Raw genomic sequence first — 23,975 nt, 5'->3', positions numbered from 1 at the left:
AAAAATCCATGTAATTACAAACTGGTCCTTTTCATTTTCTCAATTTCCTCATCTGTAAAATGGGAATAATAATAACAAGCATAAGGTTCTGGTGAGGATTAAATGAGAGTTCGCGTGGAAAGTGCTTTGTACCTAGACTATGCTCAATAAATGTTAGTTGTTATTATTACTGCTATTATTATTATTATAGGGGTGTTTTTTTTCCTCCTTGACCATATAACAATGGCATACGGAGCTTAGATCACCGAATCAGTAGTTACAGGACCAGAGCTATTCCCTGAGTAACAGATAAAAGATAATCTTTTCTGGAAGCATCTGTCTGTTTGCTCCATAGCCTGTCAGTACCCAGGATTACTCGTCTGGGAGCAAATCAAAAGGACTGATAGGAAAATCTTTTTCTCTACTTCATGCATCCCTACACAAAGATGATCTCTTTGTAGTTTCATTTCCCTATAATTCCTTCCTTTCAAGTTCTTTTTAAAATCTGTGGAATTTAATCACAATTGTTTTTGCAAATCACTTTCTTTATGCTTTTTTTTTTTAAATAAAAACACTTTTTTGATCAGGGAGAAAAAGCGATTCACCTAGGATACTTGCCATTTACCTTTTATTTTTCAGCTCATATCCAGTCCTAAATTTTCAGAGTTTAGGTGACTCCCACCAAGGAAAAGGTAAAGGAAAGATAGAAGGGCACTATTTGCTGTCACAAATGAGGTTTTCTCTTTCCTTTTTGTACATTTTTAATATTCATTCTTTCCTTCTTCCAGCTTCGCTTTTTGCAGTCTTATAAATCTTTTTTTCTTCTCTTACCCCTAAAAAAAACAAAACAAAACAATCTTTGCTCTCCTCCCTTTGATCCACTTAACTTGTCCTATCAGGCATTTCTTTTAAGTCTTGGCTGCAAATTGCAGGGGTGATTATAGGAAGAATCTGATGCCTGTCTCTATGATTTTGGGGTAACAGTAGGGAAAAAAAAAGCCGGGGCCACCTTTGTACCCCCCCTAACCTATCAAGCACGTCTGAGGCCATTCCAAAGAGAAAGGAAAATACATTTTTTTTGTTTATTTATTTTATTTAATTTTCATAGAAACTGGAGCTTTCTCCACAGACCTTTTAACATTTTAACCCAAAGCCTACCTAACTGTTGCTTCTATTCAGTGACTCTACTTCTCTTTCCTTTTTTTTTAAAAAAAAAAAAACATAGTAAAGAAACTCAGGGACGTGTCAAATGCAGTCTGTACAGTGATCCTTGCCATCTCTTCTTTGCAGCCTCTTAACAGGAGGATGAAAGCAGCATAGTTTGAGGAAGCAGTAAAACCTAATGGTGGAGAACTGGGGGCTTTGTAGCCACTGAGACCTAGTTTTACTCCCCAGTTCTGCTCTTTTCAGCTGCATGTCCTTGAGCAAGTTCTATCTCTGAGTCAGTTTCCTCATCTGTAAAATGGGATATTCAAGTACCTATTTCACAAGGCCGTTGGGAAGATGAAATGAGAATGTCAGTAAACACTCCCTACATAGTTTAGGCACGTGGTATGGACTCAGCTGATTTTAACTGTCATTCTTAAGACGACTCCCTGCAGACCCAGGAGAGATTTAGTCCTGGAATAGTTGGGAGAGTTGAAATAGGAATAAGGAAGCAGAAAGGTAAAGTCACTAGGAGTCATAAGGTCAAAGATGAGTCTAAAGTTAAGGAATATCTGGATCATACTAAGATTTTGCAGATGTGGTAAACCTACCTGGAGCTGAACAAATAGCACATAAGGGAGCTTGCTCAGGGCTTCCTGGCCGCTAAGGAGAGCTGGTCATTCAAACTTCGTTGACTTACACCACACTGACCCTTTGCTTTGTCAAAAAACAAATTAACCCTGTAAGGAGTCATGATCCGCCGTGTCAACTCATCTTTAAGACTCAGATCTTAGGTTAGTAGAAAAAAAAAATCAAGTAAAGAAATAGTTTTACTATTTGTTTCAAGATGGAATGAATTATTATTATTATTATTGTTTTAATTAAGGAGACTCCTCCACCCTTTGAATTTGTGGCAAGAGCACTGGGTTAGGGATAAGAAAAAGAGCAGAAAACCTACTTGCTGGAGGTGGGGGGTTCTATGAACCAAAATGAAACTGTCTGGAAAATTCTATATTTCTCAAATAATTAAAGAGCAATAAGTAAATTGGCAGCCTATAAATTAGTTAAAAAGGAAGAGTGAATCCAATCTAACCCTCCGAATTTTATCCTTTAGATTTCCACCACCTCTGAATGTTAACACCATGTTTAATGAATTAATATTTATATAAAAGAGGAATACAGTTTTTCCCTAGTGAATTTTTCTATGCTAGCTTTCTTTTCTAATTTTAAAATACATATAGGTGAGAGAGAGAGCACAGCTGTCATTTATAACAAAATTTTTAGAAGAAAGAAAAAATTTAATTGATAGACAGCTTCCTGAATTAAAATTTGGTCATTAAAATGTTAAGAATTAAAATGAAAATGTTAAGGAAAAACACTATAGGCTGTAACAGTAATCAACTATTTTCATGTATTTGCAGGTTTATAAAACCCTCCGATTCATAGATATTTCCCTCTCCAAGTTATCCTTTAGGAAGTTTGTCCAGAAAAAAACCTATTTGTAAGAAATACTTGCATTTAAATATGAAGCAGTCATGAAAGCAGTTGCTATCTTTTCAAATAACAAACAAATATTTAAAAAATACAAATACAGACTTATTGCTGTTTTGAGGATTAGCTATTAGCTTTTAAATTTAATTTTTTATGATTCTTTAGAATTCTGAGAGAAAGGAAAATATTTTTAAAAGAGGGAAACATTTAAAAATAAACTATACATTTTTTTCATTTTCTAACTGAAAATCTTCTTTCTCATTGAGCTACCCCTTAGCTACTTTGAGATTTAATATGAAATTTTCTTTTTTTGTTTGTTTTCTATATAGTCTACAACACTGACGACAATTTATCCCAGTAAAGATTATCATTTAACCAAGCTTAAATATCTAAGATATTTTATTTATGAATATAAAGCATTAATTTTTCATGTAGCGCAAAGGAAATATAACTTTCCACAGAGAGATATGTGGTTTCATTAATATGCTGATTTTGGGGAGGTGTGCCACTTTATTCTACTATTCATAAATTCACTTCTTATTTTGAAAACAAAACCTCTTTTTGAGTTAATCTTCTTTAGTTAGAAATATAATTTTTAGTTAAAATGTTTTTCCAGATGCAATTTTAAACTGAGAGCATTTTTTTTTTACTAACATAACTTTGAAGAGTTTATGTTTTAACACTCAATTGATTTCATCTCTCTTTTTCTTTTCCATGTATGTTCAAGGATTATAAAATTTTAGATCTTAATGCAACACATCAAAATAGGTTGTTTTATTTATAATAGTTATAAAAGGATTATACATGTCACTAAGTAGGGACTTATTTATTTACTGCTTTGCTTTTTGTTAAAAATGTTTTTATTGTGGTTTTTTTTTTAATGTAGGAGAGCCTTAAAATAAGTTAAAATAATAGATTCTGGCAGTTGCTTGAGGAGTCATAGTATAGAATGAAATGAAGTTTATGTAAATTTCCAGAAATTATTATAATTCAAAAAATCATATATCAAAAAGGCATGAAAACCCAGGTTACGGAATTGCTCCAAATTAAATATTTTTCAAAATTTCATGAATCTTTGTGTCTCACACGTTGCATGTGATCACCAACCTGTTGCATTTAAATGTACTATGTCTGCCATAGAAAAAAGAAAAGACATGAGGTGATTAAAATGACTACACACACACACACACACACACACACACATACACACATACTCACACACACACATACATCTCTACACACAAGTCTTTTTTCATTCTTCTTGTTGCCTGTTAATATGCACCCTTATGGGCTAAAATATGGCTTATAGAGCTATCTTTTTCAAAATGGAGGTCTTATAGTAGTCAGAAAGGGAAGTTGATGCCTGTTAATTCTTCTTTCTCTTCAAGGGGGTCAGAATTATATTTTTGATGTCATGTACTCTTGGAGGCTAATATATATTTACTATAAAAGTAGGGAAGGGAAGATACTCAGAGGATGAGGGAAAAATATGTCACCAGCTAGGAAGTGACTCGGAGAGGACAGGGTAAACAGAGATATAGGGAGTTTATTCCAACATCTTAGCTCTCTGATGTCATGAAAACCCTGAAATTGTATACCTGACATCCATCCACATGTTGGTGATTTCATTATGGTGTTTTGTTTGTACAGGCGTATGCACATACATGCACATTATACACTATCATAAGCAGAGATGCTAGCCCATCTTTCTCACCTAGAAGGTAGAAGTTAGCCATTTGTATCTGAAGATACCCTAAGGTTAAAACATAGTCACAATAGCTTAGGCTGACTGGTATACTAGAAGTTATGAATTACTCTAAGTTTCATTTAGAATTAAAGTGGAGTCTACTATATAAGCTAAATATTGACATTATTTTCGACATAAGATAGTCTGTTTTTTTCAAAAGTAAGTTATCCTCAACTCTGAAATAAATCTTAGAGCCCTTTTTGCTTTCTTAAAAAGACTGATTATGGACCTGTGGAGTTATCAGTATCTGACAATACTAAATCAAAACATCTTTAAATAAATACAGTTTTAATCTCCAACTTTGAATATGGGGAAATCCCAGCAATGATGTAGGAAAGGAAAAATCTAGAATGGTTTAGCATCAGTATCATGTATATATATATATATATATATATATATATATATATATTAAAAAAAAGTACATTGTCAAATTTCTAAATTTGGTGAACAGAAACAGAGAAACAACATTGATTTTATTTTCTCTTTGTAAGCTACCTTGAGATCCTTAGAAGGAAAGCCATAGCTAATATAATTATAACCTTCAATGTTGCTGTATTGCCATTATTTACTGATGATTTTGTTATTAAAATATTGCTAATGAGCAAAAGTATACCAGGATAATTAGAGAAAGAAAAAGTAAAATGTAAAAAGAAAAGGGAAAGAAAAGAATCTGACCATAAGAAATTAAATTTAGAGGACTATTAGAGGTAGGTTTAAACACAGTATAAATAACAAATGAAATTCTCTGCTACTCTCTTCATAGAGAAGCACACATACATAAACCTAAATTTTATACACAGGAGGTATTTTTTTAATTGCTATGTCAAGCTTATTTAAAACTTCACTGCTGTTAAATTTGGCCATCATATTTTGGTAAATATAGAAATCAGTATTCTGTGAAAGAGATTTCTTTTTTTCAAACTAGAATCAAGATTGAAGAGGGGAAAGGTCAGTTCATCCTTCACCCTAATAAATGGATTAAGGGCTTTCTGAGTCATAAAGATAGTTAACTTTTTAAAATGTTAATTACTCCATAATGACACAATCCTTGAAAAAGTAGTAATCATTTTGAAATATTCTGAATAAAAAATAAAATACAACTTTGGGAAAGGCTCTTTCAGGAAAAAAAAAAATGCTAGCAATTTATACAAAACCAAACAAAAAGGTTGAATTTATTTTATTAATAGATAGGAAATATAGAATTGGAGGGAAATGTTCTTTTGGGAGAAATCTTCAGTAAAGAAAATAAATATTTTATTTTTGGAAGGCATTCAATATAGTGAAAAAATGCTCTTAAAAGGATACTAAAGTAGAGGAGGAAGTTGAGTCTTAAAAATATTTTATTGAATTTTTTTGCTTAAAATTTTGTTAACTGATTTGCTTTTCTCTTTTTAAAATTGTGTTGATTGAACAACACTGATCTCTAAACTGTGCCCTTCCTTGTAAACTGGTTTGGTTTGGCTTTCTCAGAGCTAAGGAACTGACTGTATTTAGCTGAAAATTCCCTGTTTGACAAAGAGCCCTTCTGCATCTCCCATGTTTACATTAAAAATGTATTTTACTGTGGAATACACATCAGTCTTTGTTTGTCTTTTCCCCTTTCTTTCTGGATATTTGCTTTTTCTTTAGAATTTCACATCATACTACCCCCACCCTCCCCAAGAGTACCCAATCAAAACAAATTTTTTTGGTCTCTCCCCCTTTTTTTCCCTTTCCTTTTTCTGATTTTTTTAAAGATGTATTTTCCCTGCAGAGCAAATACCTTTCACTTATATCAAACTAATAGTCCTTATATAGTGAGGGCCTTTTTATTGGGACCATTATGGCATTTCTACGTTTGAGACCCACTATTGTGCAGGTTTGGGTAAAACAATCTTGGTGGAAATACAAGAAATGCACAAAGTAAATATTTGATGTAAACAAAGGTGTGAGTCTAGCACCTGACCCTAGCAGTGCGGAAGCCCCGTGTGTATTGGTTTCCTTTGACAGCAGAGGGGGCAGAGGTCTCCGTGTGTCCTCGGAGAGAGGGAGAGATCTGTGATGGGCCCCACCAAAATCAAGCTGAAGGTTTTCAGGTTTATGTTGCTATTTGTATATGCACAGACTTTGTATATAAGTTTCGTGTTTTCACCAAAACTTGCCTGAGGAGAGGTTTAGTCCAGTCTAATAGATGGTTTTGAAAACAGTAGTTGCATTCGGATCAACTGGTTATTAAGAAGTTAGTGATATGCTTTCATTGATTATCTGACGAAAATCAGTTGTTACATGCTTCCTCTCCCCCTGTAGAAGCTGATGCAACACTGTCGATTTATTTATTCATTTATCCAACAGAAGATCGTTTTGGATGATTAGTTAGATGTTAGATGTAAATGAAAAGAACTTACTTGTTGATGTTGATCATTGAATTCTATTGGTCTGTGGATTTTTTAAGCAATCCTCAATTGTAAGAGTAATGTATTTAAAATTAACTCTTATTAGTATCCTATCAACAAAAACAACAAAACACTAACGCCTAGTGGGGAGTATCCAACTGAAGTGTTTACTATTTAGGTATTTATTTGAATAAATTTAAAAATTTCTTGAAAATATACTTTTATGGATTGATAACTTTCCACCTCTCCCCCAAATGCACACACAGAGAAAACGTTCAGAGAACACATGCATACACACACGGAGGGAGAGAGAGAGAGAGAGAGAGAGAGAGAGAGAGAGAGAGAGAGAGCCCTGTTTACATAATGTTCCGTATATTTTGATTTTTGAAGGGTGGCCTGAGGAACGAGCCAGTTCCCAAGGCACTTTGTATAGAATTCTATGTTCGTTCAAGATAGAATCTTAGGATTTTATGGAACTGATAGGGACCGTTGAGGTCATGAGGTCCATAGCCCTCAGACTCCTCATTTTATACAAGTTAAAACTAAGGCAGTGTGAGGGGCACCGTTTTGCTTCAAGTCCACAGACAATTAGTGACGGGTCTAGCGTTAAAACCATCTAGCATGATGAGGTCCAGTTCTGCAGAATAGATGGGATGCTGAGTTTCTGCAAGCAAAACAAGCAGAAAAAAAGATGGTGTCTTTTTTTTTTTTTTTTGGCTAGGGTATTTTTCTAAGACAGACTTAACAAAGACTAAATATTGGTCACCCTGTTTCTAGGCCATCCAACTGAGTTGATCAGTCTAATTCTTTCTCATTTCCTTCAAGTCCCCTAAAGGAGACATAGTGACCTCCCATCTGAAGTTCAGAAATCAAACACCTGCTTTTCATAGAGTAACACAACAAACATTAATGAACACCTGAAATGTGTGAGCACTCCGCTACATATTAGCAACAGAAGGATAAATTAGATGATGTCCTTGAAAGTGCCTGGCGCCCCGAGTAGACGTTCAGTTCAATAGATGTTCAGTCACTTCCTACCTATAAGGATAGATTTAAATCAAGACAGATTTAAACAGCAACTAATACATGGGAAAATGAAATAAGTCTAACTAGAGGTCAAAACAAATTGATGTGGCACTGAAAGGAAGGGCTGCTTAATTCTGATGGGAGTTCAGTGCGGGTGGGGAGCACGTGAGCTGTGCCTTGTAAAATGTGTAGGACTTTGATAGAAAGATAATGAATAAAGGCACGCCTGGCTGTGGGAGCTTCACAATAAAGGTCTGGAGTGGTGGGTGCATGGTGTATTCTGGAAATGTCAGGAAATACAGTGGAGCACTGGGTGATTGGAATGATGAAGAGGAAAAGAGAACTACAAAGATAAGGGCCAGATCATAGAGAAAATTAAGTACCGAGTAAAGGACTTTGTACTAAATTTCGAAGGCATTACAAAGCCATGCAAGGCTTTAGACTAGGGAGTTGATCTCTGGGTATGGTATTAGAGAGTGGTTTGGAAGAGCAAGAAAATGGAAACGGATCCTGCAGGTGGCTCAAATTAGTTCTGGTCATTTGGAAGGACCCCTGCCTTTTTGGTATTGCTTCAAAGGAAGTCGAGATATTGTGACAATGCTTGACAGAAACTCGATTAGGGAGACACCATGTATGCGATCACGGAGCTTGGTGGTCTGAGGAGTTCTGTGGGCCTTTGTTAGGTTCCCTTGTAGAACTCAGGGTACCCAGTACCAGTCAGTGCCCTCCAAGCAGCAGCCAAGTAATTGGGCATCTTGCTGCGTGTGTGAGTGTGTGTGTGTGTGTGTGTGTGTGTGTGATTAAGTGTTCCTCTGAGGGTGGAAAAGGCTCGTGTCTTGGGTAAAAGAATGGCCTGCGAATATCCAGTGTCTTTACCCAGAGTTATGTTATGTGCCTATGTGTCTAGTCTCCCGGGTCATTTGCGCACTGCTCCTTTTAAACTGCACAGAGAGGAGGCGGAAGCTTCAGCTTCCTCTAGGAGAGGATCAGTTTTTTTTCCCCTCTAAACCTGATCTCAGTGAAGTTGATTGGCTCCCCTTGCATCCCACGTTTCTGTTCATGCCAGTCCATCCCAGTTGGAAAAATGTCTTTGTGTGGGCCACGGACCCTTCGTTTATTTCATGCCACCCTGCAGCTCTCTTCTTCCCTTCTTGCTCTGTTTGCTTGAACTCTGTGCCCACCTATTTATTTTTCCCTTAGTACTCATACCGTTATCCCTAAGCTCTCTTCCTCTTGTCCTCTTGGCTTTAACTGCCTTTCCTTTTGAAAATTTTCTCGTACATGCGTCTCATGTCTCTGATGTCCCCCTCATGCCTTCCTTGTCAGAGGGGGGTGTGACAAGTCAGGCAAGGGAAACACTTTTTGTGGGTGCAGACAAGACTCAACCAGACCTCGGAATGATGTAGGACCACCAGGCGAGTAGGCTGTGTGGATGTGTGTGGGAGGCGGGACTGTGATGTCACATCCACACAGCTACCCCCCAGTGTATGTATCCAGAGAAGCAGGTATACCTCAAGGCATAGACCTGAAAGCGGATGTTTAAAAATCTGGGTCTGATTTCTTACATCACTTTGGACAATATCATGGTTTAGGAATTAAATGGAATCTTTTTGTTAGTAAACAACATATAATCTCATTCCATTTTTATAATATTATTTCTATCAACTCAACTATCCATCCATCCACTAATTCTTATATCTGGATATTTGGGTAAAAATTCCCTGCAAAGAGGTTCACCTAATGGTAATGATGGTTGTTTCTAGATAGGAGGACTTGGGGTGATTTTTTTTTTTTTAAACTTTCCTTTTGACGCTTTTCTCCACTGCTTAAATTCATAATAGGAAATCAGAATACAGGAATAAAATGAACTCTGGCTTAGATCGCAACAGACTATGTATACCTTACTACTCAATCTTTTTCTGTTTTTGTTTTGTTTTGTCTTTTACCATATAACAGAGGAGGAGATTTTAAAAGTCCCATCCAGGTCCTTAAATCCATGATTATCACTTTATTTCTTTATATAACAATCACTTTATTGTTTTTGATTTTAAAGGTAGTTTATGCTTTTAAAAAATAGTTTGTGATTTTAAAGATTTCCTAAGCACGTATAAATAGAACAATGGATGGATGGATGAAGATAGACACTCAGATATTATTACTCACGTACAAAATGAGATCATACTGCTACTTTTAAACAGAACTAATACATTTCATTTTACTTAAATTGAAAGAAGAAAAAAAAGTGAAGGTTTGATAAACTTCGAATAAACATATCTTCATCATAAGAAATATCATTTCTTAAAATATCCCTTCTAGCATTAAGAAGAGACTATGAAGTAGCTTAACAGGTTGTAGTCATTATTTTTTACCCTAAATATTCCATTTTAGGCAGTATTGATTTATTCCCTGCCACGCAAGCACTCTTTTTATTCCTCCCACATCCTTCTCCCTTATTTTGATTTTTATTGTTATATCATTTACATTATTTTGTTATTGTCATTTAGTTACACTATTATTATTTGTACATTATCAAGTTTTGTATTAGTTCTATAGCCATAATTCATAGCTATTGTCTAGTATGTGTTCTTTTTATTATATTCTTTTACCCCAGCTTCTCCATTCTTGAGTTCTTTATTTGGATTTATTGTTTAATTGGCTGGATTTCATTGTAAACATTTTTTTTCTTCTGAAATAGCTCATTAGAGTTTCACTGAATTCTTTCATATATATGTTGCCTTTATATTTGAATAAGCATACTATTCTGGGTCACACTTTATTTCTAAAGAACTATGTGGTTATTTCTCAATTATCTTTTTGGTATTGAATATTATTGTGGAGAAGGCTGTCGGCATGATAATTTCCCATTGTAAGTGATTTACATTATCTGACTGAATATTTGAAAACTTTTTTTATCCTTGATGCTATATTTTTGCATTGTGAGTTTTACATTCAATTTCTAGGACCCAGTATGTTCTTTTCAATAGACATATATAGCTCTACCTGGCTGAATATTATTAGCTGTAAGACCATATCAAGTTACTTAATCTCTTTATGCCTCAATTTCTTTATCTATAAAATGTAAGTAATTATATCTACCTCACAGAATTGTTGGGATAGTTGGAGTTAGTATATCTAAACAGTGTGCACATAATAAGCACTATTTTAAAGGTTGCTAATTTTTTAGGGATATTTTCTTGTGTTAGATCTTTTCATACTTTTCCTGCTTTATTTGTTGAGTTTGCTCCTTTAAAGATATTTATTATTATTATCATTATTATTATTGATTGTCTTTATCCTCCATGTCTGTTGGCTTCTCCCTGATTTGCTTTTTAATGTATGTATACTTTGATTATTTCAATCCTGTACTCTGTAACTGTAATTTATTTTCAACTGTGTCAGTTCTGTCCTTTGGTACGTTTATTTATCTATTAATTTTTTTTAATGTTGTTGCTTTGGAATCCATTTGTTTCCTTATATCTGCTATTTCTTTTTTCATCTCGTTCTGTTTTTTAATCATCTTATGAACTCATGTTCTTATTAGGCTATTCTTTTTTTTCTTTTCCCCTCCCCCATCCCCAACTCCTATTCAAACCATTATTCTCAGTCTAGTTGTGTAGGTAGTTGTAAAGGACACAGCTCCCTGGCCCATGTTGGTATTATGAGCCTTGTGCTGCAGTCGGTCACCAGCAGTTGGTTACTGGCTGTTGGTTGGCTGCCCATGGCCGCCCACGGCTGCCCATGGCAGCCAAGCTCCAGGTCGAGTCGTTGTTCACAATCTTAGCTGTAGAGGGCGCAGCTCACTGGCCCATGTGGGAATCAAACCTGAGACCTGGGGTTAGGAGCACAGCTCTCCAACCACCTGAGCCACCGGGCCACCCTAGGCTATTCTTTAGTAAAAGCACATGTGAAGAATTTTTCTTCTTTCTTGAGTTATATTTTCTAGGCTGGCTATTTGTGTGTCTTTTGCATGGTGAGTGTGTGTGTGTGTGCACGCGCGTGTGTGTGTCTTGCATATACTTGCATTGGTGCCCTTTTATTTTCTTTAATTGAGATATAATTGACATAGAACATTTTGTTAGTTTCATGTGTATAACATATGACATGATATTTGTATATTATTTCTTTTCTGTCTTGAACATTCTTTGGCAGGTCTATCCATATTATACTTCCTATCTATTATAGTGTCGATATCTTGACTATCATCTCACAGTATCATTTGTTTTTTCCTTAGGGGCTACCCTTTAAGAGCTATGCACTTTTTTTCTATAGCTTGAGAACAAGGGGGCAGGGAGGACTCATCTAAGACAGGCTTTGTTAGACAGCTGGGGCTCTGCTCTCCCTTCAGAAATTTTGTTAGTTGTCTGTACCAGAGTTCACGTGATCTGGTTTGTGTGGGGAATGGATCTCCTTTTGATGGAGAGATAACCTCTGGCTTCAGATCCATGCCCCATTCAGGACATAGCCCTGAAGTCTTGACTTTGCCAGAGGCAGCCTCCTTGTCCATTTCCTCTGTTTCTCTCAGACAGCTGTTTGCAACCCTTTCCACTACTTGCCAGTGAAGAAGAAAAACACAGAGATATCCTCAGTTTGCTTCCCACCAAGTTGGGAATTTTAAGTGAGAATTCTCCTGATTGGCTGGACTGATCACCAGAGCTTTTGAGAAGTCAGAATGCAGTTAGAAACCTTGTCATTCTGCTGCCAACTCTGCCCCAGAATTGATGTCCTTTTTTTAGCTGCCACTTTTTAAGCCTTACTGAGAGTATTGGCTATGTGCCTTTCCTTGTTAGTTGCTACTGGACAACTTTGTTGTCATTTTATTAGGTATTGGGAGAGGGGTTTCTGTGAGATACTTTCCTTCCTCTTAACTCAGGGTCTTTCTCTGGACCTCACTCACTTTCATCTGTCTTGTTTCAGTACCTCAGGGGTATTGAGGGGCTGATAGTACAATTGAAAAAAATCTTTCATGGAATTATATTTAGTTACAAAATTAATACATGTTCATTGCAGCCAGTTAAATAATATAGAAGGATGTATAGATGCAAAGTTCATATTTTCCTCCCAGCAAGTGCCCCATTTTCATTATTGTGAGGTAACATCTTAGATGTGGGAGGTAATGTCTTTAAAAACACAAGAATCTGTAGAATCAAGGTACCGCGTGAAGCCATTGTACTATTGTCATTTTGTACAACTAGTTAATTTGGCGGGATGTTCCAGTGTGGTCTTGGGAGACAATAACTTGAGGAAGAATGTAAGCTCCCTGAGAGCAGGGATTTGACTTCCCCACACCCTCTATCCTCAGTGCCTACAGCAGCGCATGGCATACAGCAGCACTCAGTACATTTTCGTTCAATAAATAATGAATGCTTCATTCAAAGCTAATGAATGAATAAAAGACCGCAGGTGTTTTTGTTTTGAAATGCATTTGTACCGGTTATCAGCTCATGCTACTATAACAAAATACCACAGATTGGGAGGTTTCAGTAGCAGACATTTATTTCTCCCAGTTCTGAAGGCTAGAAGTCCAAAATCAAGTTCCTGGCAAATTTAGTTCCTACCAGGAGCCAGCTTCCTGGCTTATAGACAGCCACCTTCTTGCTGTGTGCCCCCATGGCCTTTTCTGAGTGTGTGTACATGGAGATATCCAGCTCTGGTCTCTCTTCCTCTTCTTATAAGGACAATAACCCCATTATGGAGCTCTACTCCCATGACCTTATTGAAACCGAATCACCTCCCAACGGCCCCACCTCCTAAAACCATCACATTAGGGGCTAGGGCTTCAGCATATGAATCTGGGGGGAATACATATATTCTTGGGCCATAACACCATTTGAGGGCATTGGGTAAGGACTGGAAAATATGAATAACTCTAGGCTATTTGAGTTAGTGTTTGTAATCCAGTTGTATTATTTCGATTGTTGTAATTATGGGTTTGTGAAATGGATGGGAAGAAGCACAGGAACATAGATTGAGGTAGAGATGTGAGTCTGGGTCTGAATTTTTTTTCCCATCAAGCAGAGATCATTTCCTCTCTGGCCTAGCCTTTAGGTTCATTGTGTTCCAAGACTCGTGTGTAGGGTCAGGATGACAGATGCAACCCTGGATAGGTTGTTTCATCTCCAAGACAAGATTTTCATTATTAAAGCCTCCAGGAAGCGTATTTGTCTGGGTGTGAGACTGTGGACGGCATTGTCCCCACTTAGCTCTACTACCAGAAAAATGACGCAGAAAAGTTTCAAGACAGGCAAAATCCTAGTTTGGTCAATTTAAGGAGCGCAGCTTCAATCTACTCTATTTTTTCTCCTAAAGATTCATATTTTTTAAATTTCTTGGTCCAGGAGGATAGTAATATCTGAAGTATACATTTGCTATTAATCAGATTCCATATTTCGTTTGTGGGAATGAACACATATATCAGTAATGAGTGAAGCAAATCTGAGTTTGGTGAACTTTGAAATCTTTTTTGAGTGAAAAATGCTATACAAATGTGATTTTATTTTTATTAACCTTACTACTAAAACTTAGGCTCTAATTTTATTTTTTTAAATGTGTGGTTTCCAAGCATCTTATCCTGTTATGGTAGCATGTCTTTTGTTTTCTTTTAAAAAACATAAAAGAATTATGTTAATTTGGCAGGAAAAATTCATTCCCAGTAGAAGAACGGATACAGAAGGCGTTGTATAAATCTGCTGGGATTCCTAAAGCACACATTTGTTGGCCAGCTTGAAGAAGAATATTAAAAGTGATGGCTTATGGAAACAAATTTGGAATAATTATTATTTATATTTTGATAGTCCATGGCTTAATCTTAAAAACAAAAGCTTATTTGGTTTTGATTTTGTTGCATTTTTGTTTTCAGTTTTTGTTTTTTGAATCACATAATATCTATGCCCCAATTATGCCACTTTAAGCTTATACAAAACTTTATGTTAATATGTTATTTCTAATAAAAAAATTCTTCAAAGATTCAAACCAATATTTTTTAGCTCAGTAGTAAAGAGATATAAGAATTTAATCCAAATTTGCCTCTTAAAATGTAGACACAATCTGTTAATACAGAGTAATACATATAACTGATCTACTAACGTGATAATTTGGTGGCCAACATTTAAAAATTGTGACGCTGTTTTGAGAAATATTTGAAATAAATGAAATAACATGGAGCTTTTGTGTTTAAAACTCATGATTATGTAACATAGGCTTATTTTGAATTGCAATATTTCAACTACATCTTTCATTTCTCTTATCAATTTCCAGATATATCTTACCTTATAATATTCACTGGACATGAAAAAATACATGTCTATTATTTTTAAACAAACCACAATCATGAATATTGAATAATTTCTTATTTTTCTTCTTTCAAATTATTGAGAATTTATTTTATATAGATATTTATTTTTGCCCTAGACTGGTTGAATTTTGCGATGCTCAAAATTTTCTGAGGCAAATAATTTTAAATTAAGTTAGGTATTCTTTATTTTGTAAAGAAGGACAACGTTAAAACGGCATTAATGGGTTTATATGGGTAAAGGTTCATTTTATTTAGAGTTACTATTGTTGAAATTTTGCTATTTTTTCAGTGTAGACTTATCTGAAAATTGTGTGCTCTAGCTTGTTTTTGTGATTTTTAATGTGCTTTTATTTTTTTAAGGGCCCCAGCTACTATTGTTAACAAAATGGTGTCAAAAAACTGACACACGAAATGGGAAAAATTGTTAAAACTAAGGTTTCCATATTTATCCGCTACCTGCATCAAGTACTGGATTTTTCTATGAGTTAGTCTCTTGTTGTGATTGCACAAGCCCCTGGATCTGGGATGTGTACCAGCTCACACTGCAATAAGAATCTCAACTTTCTATTTTGAATGTAGTTCTGTGACCTTCCTTCTACCTCCTAAATGTGACTTGAAAATTGTTTAAAATTGAAAACTTGTCAATAATGCTTTAGAAGTTATGATGGGCTCTACAGGAATGCCATTTTATATTTTCTATCTATCAGAAATCAAGTTGCAACTGCCCTTCTGCATCCTTAGTGGGCTAATTCTATAAGCATTAAGGCAGGATGGAAACTTGGGTTTCCTAGAGTTAGGTCTTCCGTCTAGGGATGATCTTTGCAAGAAGATTCTGGGATTTGCTGTTGGGAACTTCTGTGTAGGGGAGATTCCCAGGTAGGGCAAGAGGAATACTTGGCCAGGTTTTCTCTGGTCAGAATGGGCAGAATGTCTTGTTACAAGAAAGCAGATCTAGCTTAGAGATAATTACTAGGGATTTGAGGGAACTGGAAGGGTAGATAGCCTTGTGAGCACAGGTCTGGAATTCCTTACCCCTTCTCATCCCGTTTTTGTGTTAGGTGGTCCATGGAGTGAAAGTGAATTTTTTTTCAGTGACTGGTAGGAAATGCTCTGGATCCAGGCATCAGCTCAGTTACTGCTTTGGCTGCGTTATCTCAGGCAGCTTGCTAAACCTCTTGTCTCTGTTGTCTTTTGTAAAATATAGACCATAATAATTGCCTATTTGTATCACAATAGTGGTACTGAAATCTAATCAAATAGCGTATGTTGGAGAGTATAAAGCACTATATAAATGTATTTATTATCATAAGTAATATATAGACTTTTCTGGAGAAATTGAGTGCCACAGTCCCTTGCATTCTGAGGTATATTAAAATAGACATGTGTTCTTTGGAGGCTATATGATTGAAAATGCACTCCAAAAGTCACAGTCTTGATGAGTTGCCTTTGTATTCTGAATCCAGCCAATCTAATGGACAAGGAGCCCAGAGCATCTATATGAGGGTGCTTGGCAACCCTGAGCAAAGGCCTCTCATGCTAGAACGTCAGAGCAGTACGGAAGTGGGAAAGTCCCTAGTAAGTCATTGCATCTAAGCCTCTGCCTCTGGTCAGGTCAATTCCTGAAGCATTCAAGGTGGAAGGACGTATTCTATTTTTAGAGATCTCACAAAAGGACTTCTCAGAGTCTCTATTTAATTAACGGTACCCATTATTCAAGCACCTTTCTATAGACTGGGTGTTTTGATGGACAGCGAATGGAGGACAATTCGCTGCAGCCTGATGGAATCTGATTCTGAGCACTGATGTTCTCAGCCCAGACTCAGATGGCCAAGGCCGCCGTTCGTGGAAGTGGACTCAACCATCGCTGTGAGATTACAGATGGGTTCATCAGGAGGGCATGTTTTTTCATTAAGTAATAATTCTACCTCCTGTTTGTAAGGTTCATGAGGTTTTATAAGATAGTTTCTCCAACATTAGTACATTTGACCCTCACAACAAACTCAATTGTCTCCCCACTTTGAATAAGGAACCTGATGCATGAAGAGTTTAAATGAAATCACTGTGTTCACCCAGAAACCAAGGATCAGAAGGTAGGACTCAAACACAGGACTCTTGCCTCCAAGTGCACAGCGCTAAGCAGGGGTTCCTGGAGAAGCTTTTTGTGTCCCCAGTGATTCCTCAACCAAATTAGGATAGCCAGTGCTCTATGTAAAAGGGAGAAGACGTAAGACCAGGATCACCAGAGACTTCTCATTTGAGATCAAGCAATTCATACTCATTCTTCTAAGGAGTTACAGGCACCCACGTAACAATAGAATGACTTAAAAACCATACGCCTTCCAAGCTTTGCATTGGGAGTCAGTGTGAACAGTGCTATATGATCTTGGGCAAGTTATTTCATTTCTCCAGGCCTTGTTTTCTGTGTCTGTAGAAAGGGAATCGCAGTAGTCTGTCCTTCAGGTGATGGTTGTGGAAGTTAAATGAATTCATGTATGTAAAGTGTTTAGCTCAGGCAGGAGTATGTTCCGTGCGTAGTACCGTGTTTCCCTGAAAATAAGACCTAGCCGGACAATCAGATCTAATGTGTCTTTTGGAGCAAAAATTAATGTAAGACTCAGTCTTATTTTACTATAAGACCGGGTCTAATATAATATGATATAATATAATGTAATATAATATAATATAATACCGGGTCTTACATTAATTTTTGCTCCAAAAGACATATTGGAGCTGATGTCCGGCTAGGTCTTATTTTGGGGGAAATACGGTATATATCTTATATGTCTTTGGTATTGTATTGATTTTGCTTCATTATAAAAATGTTTTGGGTAGGATATCATATCTAAATCATATTTCTTCCTTTTGTGAATTTTTGACTATGAGAATACATGGGATCATAGAAGAGACAGAAGAGGAAGGGTAATGGGTGTGCTGGCACATATGCTGTGTGTGTGTGTCTGTGTGTGTGTGTGTGTGTGTGTGTGTGTACGTGTGTGTATGTGTACACTGTGTAGCACCACCTGATATAACAGGTCTGAGAACCATGAAGTAAACCAGAAAAGCTTCCAAGAAGAGAAGATAGAGGTCAGAGGTCTTTCCATATTGCTTAAACACTTCACTCAAAGCCCTTGTCAAAGCCCTTCAAGATTTGATTCAGAGCCTAAGTGCTTTTTAAAATTTTACCCTAATAATTTGTTTTCTTTAACAAGGTCTTACTCATTATTTAATATGTGCCAGACACCTGTCTAAGTGCCCTACAAATCACTCGTTTGATTGTCACAACTATATGAGGCAGGTACTTCACAGATGAGGAAACGGTGCAATACTATAAATATAATGTATACATAAAATAAGATGAAAAAATCATGAAATAATAATTGGAGCTTATATATTTGTATAGTACTGTATACTTTCTCAATGACTTTCACATGCCTTTCTTTTATAAATGATTCTAAATTTTGATGATCTAAGTTCCCAACCCACTTCAGATGACAAGCTGTGAGCTCAAAGTTGGGAGGGGGGTGACATTGATGGTGACAAGATGGAAGAGCTGATTTTGAGATAGTAGATAGAAAAACTATCAAATACAGTCATCAGAACTCAAAGGGCACAGTGGTCCAAGGTTGTTTAATGGAGGGGAAACAAGCCCTACACATTTCGGTACATCCTAAGTGCCTAGCTCCTGTCTGGGCAGTAATAGGTTCATGCCGATGACTGAACCATCAGGAAGATGAAGTGATGTTCCTCTGAAGATGAGAGAAAGGGATGCGTATTTTTAAAAAATTGAGATATAATTGACTTATAACATTATGTTAGTTTCAGGTGTACAACATGACTCAATAACATGTATACATTGTGAAATGATCACCACAATAAGTATAGTTAACATTCATCACTGCACATAGTTACAAATTTTTTTCTTGTGATGGGAACTTTTAAGATCTACTCTCTTAGCAACTTTCAAATATACTATACAGTATTATTAACGATAGTTACCGTGCTCTGTATCCCCAGGACTTATTTTATAACTGGAAGTTTGTATCTTTTAACTACCTTCATCCACGTTGCCTACTTACCAACTCCCACCTCTATCTGTGAGTTGCTTATTTTTTTTTTCAGATTCTACAAATAAGTGAGATCATACAGTATGTCTTTCTCTATCTGATTTATTTCATTAGCATAACGTCCTCAAGGTCCATCCATATTGTCACAATGGTAGGATTTGCTTCATTTTTATGGCTGAATAATATTCCAATATACATGTATATGTGTGTGTGTGTGTGTATATATCTTCACCCATTCATTCACTGAGGGACACTTAGGTTGTTTCCATGTCTTGCCTATTGTAAATAATGCTACAGCGAACATGGGGGTGCAGATATCTTTTCAAGTTAGTGTTTTCATTTCCTTTGGATAAATACCCAGAAGTGGAATTGCTGGATCATATGGTAGCTCAAGTTTTAATTTTTTGTTTTGTTTGTTTGTTTATTTTATTATTTTTTTTTAAGTGTGTTTTTCCAGGACCCATCAGATCCAAGTCAGGTAGTTGTTTTAATCTAGTTGTGGAGGGCAAGTTTTAATTTTTTGAGGAAGCTCCATACTGTTTTCCATAGTAGCTGAACCAATTTACATTCCCACCAACAATGCACAAGGGTTATTTTTTCTCCACAGCCTTGCTAACACTTTTTATTTCTTGTCTCTTTGATAACAGCCATTCTAACAGGTGTGAGGTGATATCTCATGGTGGTTCTGATTCTCATTTCCCTGATGATTAGTGATGTTGAGCACTTTTTCATGTACCTGTTGAGCATCTGTATGTCTTCTTTGGAAAAATGTCTATTCCGGACCTCCACCCATTTTTTAATTGTTTGGGGTTTTTGTGCTATTGAATTGTGTGATGTATGCATTTTTAAAAAGTAAAAGTAGCATTTTCTTTGGAAAGAATTAGAAAGTACACTTAAGCAAAAAGAAGAAAAAAATTCCCCAAATCTTACCACTCAGACATAGCACCATAATGTGTGCATCTGTGTATAGTTTTGTTTGTTTTCCAAAACCAGTCTCATATGTGCATTTTTCACTTCATATATTGAGAACAGTTTTTCATGTAGTATCTATTCACTACAACATAATTTTAAGTGGCTAAGTAGAACTACACTACATGCATGTGTCATGATAGAGTTAACCAATCCCTTATTGTTGGCAATTTTTCAACTTAAAAAAAAATTTTGGCTATTGTAGGTAATGCAGCAATGAAAATATTTGTAGCTAAATCTTCACAGAGATCCCTAATTATTTATTAGACTAAATCATTGCCAGATTGCTTTTCAGAAAAGTTGTTCCAAATAGTGAAGCACTTTGGAAGGCCTTGCATTAAAAGCAGTTGAAATGAGAGTTAAAGGAAGAGAGTAAGAGGAGGAGGGCACAGCAAAAATGGGTCTGCTTCAGTTAACTGACAAAGTCCCTCTCCTGAGGAATATCTCGTTTCCCAATGAAGCTGGGTGTGTAAGGTCCTGCTGCTCTCGAAGGCCTCAAAGAGCTGGTTTTTGTGTATTATTCCTTTTCTCTGTCTGCTCCAAACGCAATGTGTAGGAGTTACGAGGGTAATGGATTGGCGTTAAAAACCTGGATCTACGTTCTGTCTCTGCTGCATGCTGTGTGTGCTGTTGGGAAAAATCTTACGACTCCTCTGAGTCTCACTCTCCTCATCAGTAAAATGGGAATCAAGGTATCTACCCTTACTGCCTCATAGGGGCCCGCTGAGGTTTAGAATCTCAGAATAGTAAAGATAATGTATGTGCAGCTCCTTTATAGCACAGGGAAGGCTTTTACCATGTAAGCTATGATGAATACAATTCAGGATATAGTTAACCGCCTACAGATTCTGCATTCCTGGTCAGGGAAGACAACCTCCAACCTGTCAAGGAGGCATGCGTTCTGATTCTAGATCTGCTACTAACGAGCCATGACAGTTTAAACAAGTCACTTTCTCTCTCCTGAACTATCTCCCCATTTATAAAATGAGATGGTTGCGCCGTATGGCTTCCATCAGCAAGATTTTGATATGGTCCTTATTAGCAACTCTGAGAGACTCAGAACTGGAATTATTAGTCCCATAAGGAAAACAAGATCTGGAAAGTTTAAATCCATTACCTATGGTTGCATCGTTTGTGTTTTCATCTGCTCCTTTCTGCAAGGCTCGTAGCAAGGCGTAAAATGAGGGTCATGTTTCCTAATTGTTACTAGAAAGAAAAATTTGGAATATAGTTTTCCCACCCCTTTTCTTCAAGGATTCCTTTCTCAATGTATTTTTCTCTTTTAGCCACTTCGGTTGTTCCATTATTATTTGGGTAGGTTGATTCAGATTTGGGTAGGTTGATTCAGATATTATTTGGGTAGGTTGATTAAAAAAATAATTTGGCATCACAGAGACCCAGCGTAAAACTGAGTTCCTTACGACATGATGAAATCTTTGAAGCTAGGAGTATGTTTATGCATCTCCAGTTCCCCAGTATCCAACACAACGTTTGGCACATAATTGGTGATTAATGATTGTTTTGATTAAAGACAGGGTGGTAAGCAGACAGGAGTCCACAGAGTATACAGTCTCTGACTTCTCGTCAATTCTTGGTTTCACATAACTAGTTCAGTAGCTGTCTTAGGAAGTACTTAGAAGATACTGGTACTTAGGAGGAAGCCTAATGGAGACAGAAGATGTGGGTTGAAATTCTGGCTCTGACACTTACTAGCTGAGTGACCTGAGCCTCAGTTTCCTCATATGTAAAATGGAGATAATAATACTGACCTCGTTGTCATGGTTACACACATACGCGTATAGTACTAGTAAATGGTAGGGGCTCATTACAGAGGATTTCCTTTCCAGGAAATAAGACATTAGGAGATGCTTTTGGTGGACCATGAGCAGCAGGGGAGATCTTTGGAAATTTTTGTTCTTGGGCATCTTTAAATTAATGCTACCAAAAAGTGGCATTTTTTCCTTCATTGCTACATCCATCAGTGGAACGTGCACATGCACCTGAATGAATACACTGATGTGTGCACCCACTCTTAGTAACACATTGATAAATAATACCTGGGGAATATATACGGTCTTCTAGAGGAACATGGTGTTTTTCCTTCTGTAGGCATCCTTTAGCACTTCAGAGATTGCCACTTGGCAGACAACAAGCACAGTTTCTTGAAAATTCATTAGGGAAGTCCAGTGTTCCAAAATTTTAAAATTTGGTCCTTCCTAAAGCCCGTTTGATTTTCTGTTATCTGCATGCTGACTGCCTATTTGATCTATAATATGTCAGATCGTGAATCCAGCTTGTCTTCTTCCTGACACCTAAAATAACTCCCGAAAAATCTTCGATATCTTTCATTGACATGCTCAGAGAATACGCAAGTTATTTTAATATCATTTTTTTTTAAAAAAAAAAAAGAGCAATAGCTACAACATAGAAAACAGTATCAGAAAGGTAAATCTACTTTAAAAATATGTAGATGAGGTACCAAATATTTCGTGTCATCTTGTGCTTTTGAATTACTCATCCTATGGGAGTAATCTCATTACCCATCCTTCCAGATCCAGCTCAAATGACATTTCTTTTATGAAGCCTGCCCTTCTCCCAACTCCAGATTGGTTCCTGAGTTCTTGCTTAGGGCCAGTTTTGTGGCATGTCAGCAACATTCATTTGTTTAAAAAGTGGATCAAGCATTACCATTAAGAATTTACTGTATAAAATTTATGGTTAATGGAGTTGTGAGTGGTTTTATCTTGTTTTGTTTTAATCCTTCAGAACTGCTCACTCCCAGATTGGGCATGAAGCCTCACTGACTCTGGCCTAGCAAGGATACCAGTCTCCCCAGTGGTCAACACAGCTCTGGTCAGGAGCAAGTGACACCTGGGCTGTGGCCACCACTTGTGTTTGTTGCCAGCAGGCTCCTCTAAGGTAGCTGATTTCCGGTAACTATTAAAAACTGTAATTAATATTTTTAATTCTTCCCATTTACCAACTACCCATTGTATATTATTTCAATCTCTGACAACTCTGTAAATTTTCACCATTTTGGGAACAAGAAACTGAGATTTATAGAGGCTAGGTTACTTTCCCAAGGCCATCCATTATATACTGACTCTGAGTTAATTGTATGGTTTAACTTAGTCCTACTTGGGCTCATAGTAGGTTCTTAATAAAAAGTTATTATTATTATTATTATTATATTTTAAAGTGATGAATGTAAGTCTTCTAGAGAATTCCAAACTCCATGTTCTTTCCACTATGTCAGGGTCCCTTTGTCATCTTCTCTTTGAATGACTTCTTCCTGGTTGAAAATAATGATAGAAAAAGACGGCCACTCTCTTGGTTTCAAATTATATAATTCATGGGAAAGTACTTTGAAAACTAGAAAGTATTCATGAAATTTTAGCTATTAAAATTATGGTTGTTATTCTAATAATTATTAGAATGTTATAATATTGTAATAATAATAATTATTATTTTTGGTCTATCTTCATCATTAGATTGTGAGTCCTGCTGGGTAGGAATCTTACCCTTTGCATCCACAGAACAAGTACAAGTACTTAGGTGATGCTTAAAATATATTATTGTGCATATATCATTGCATTTGTTGCTTTAAGAGGCAGACTGGGAAAAGTCCGGGTTTGGTCTGGGCTGACCCAGAGGCAGGCTGGTCCAGTGGCAGCTCAAGCCAAGATGTAGTCTGATAGGGTGGAGCTCATTCATTCATTCATTCATTCATTCCAACAGGTCTATTGAGCATCTAATGTATGAAAGGCACTGCTCCAGACAAAGGGAAACAGCTGTGAACAAGAGAGATAAAGTCTAGTGAAGGCAGCAGATAATGTGTAAGTAGGAAAATCACCAATTGAATTGAAAAATGAAGAAAATGAAAATGGCTA

General features: G+C 36.4%; 1 long non-coding RNA gene across 5 annotated transcripts in view; it reads left to right on the top strand.

The window, feature by feature from the left end:
* Positions 1-23,975, top strand: part of LOC117029840 (uncharacterized) — a 103,284-nt gene that overhangs the window by 32,109 nt on the left and 47,200 nt on the right. Inside the window, exons 4-5 of one of the 5 annotated variants that reach the window (XR_004424304.1) lie at positions 22,852-23,004; positions 23,824-23,921. The exons of 3 other annotated variants lie outside the window; for them this stretch is intronic. This is a non-coding gene — a long non-coding RNA (uncharacterized LOC117029840). The remainder of the gene's footprint in view (positions 1-22,851; positions 23,005-23,823; positions 23,922-23,975) is intronic. One more of the 5 variants, XR_004424305.1, reaches the window with a different exon arrangement.

Source organism: Rhinolophus ferrumequinum, chromosome 11, assembly GCF_004115265.2.
Source record: "Rhinolophus ferrumequinum isolate MPI-CBG mRhiFer1 chromosome 11, mRhiFer1_v1.p, whole genome shotgun sequence".
In the NCBI taxonomy this organism is placed as follows: domain Eukaryota; kingdom Metazoa; phylum Chordata; class Mammalia; order Chiroptera; family Rhinolophidae; genus Rhinolophus; species Rhinolophus ferrumequinum.
The sequence above is the reverse complement of the archived record's forward strand: the minus strand, read 5'-3'. Positions and strand labels throughout refer to the sequence as shown.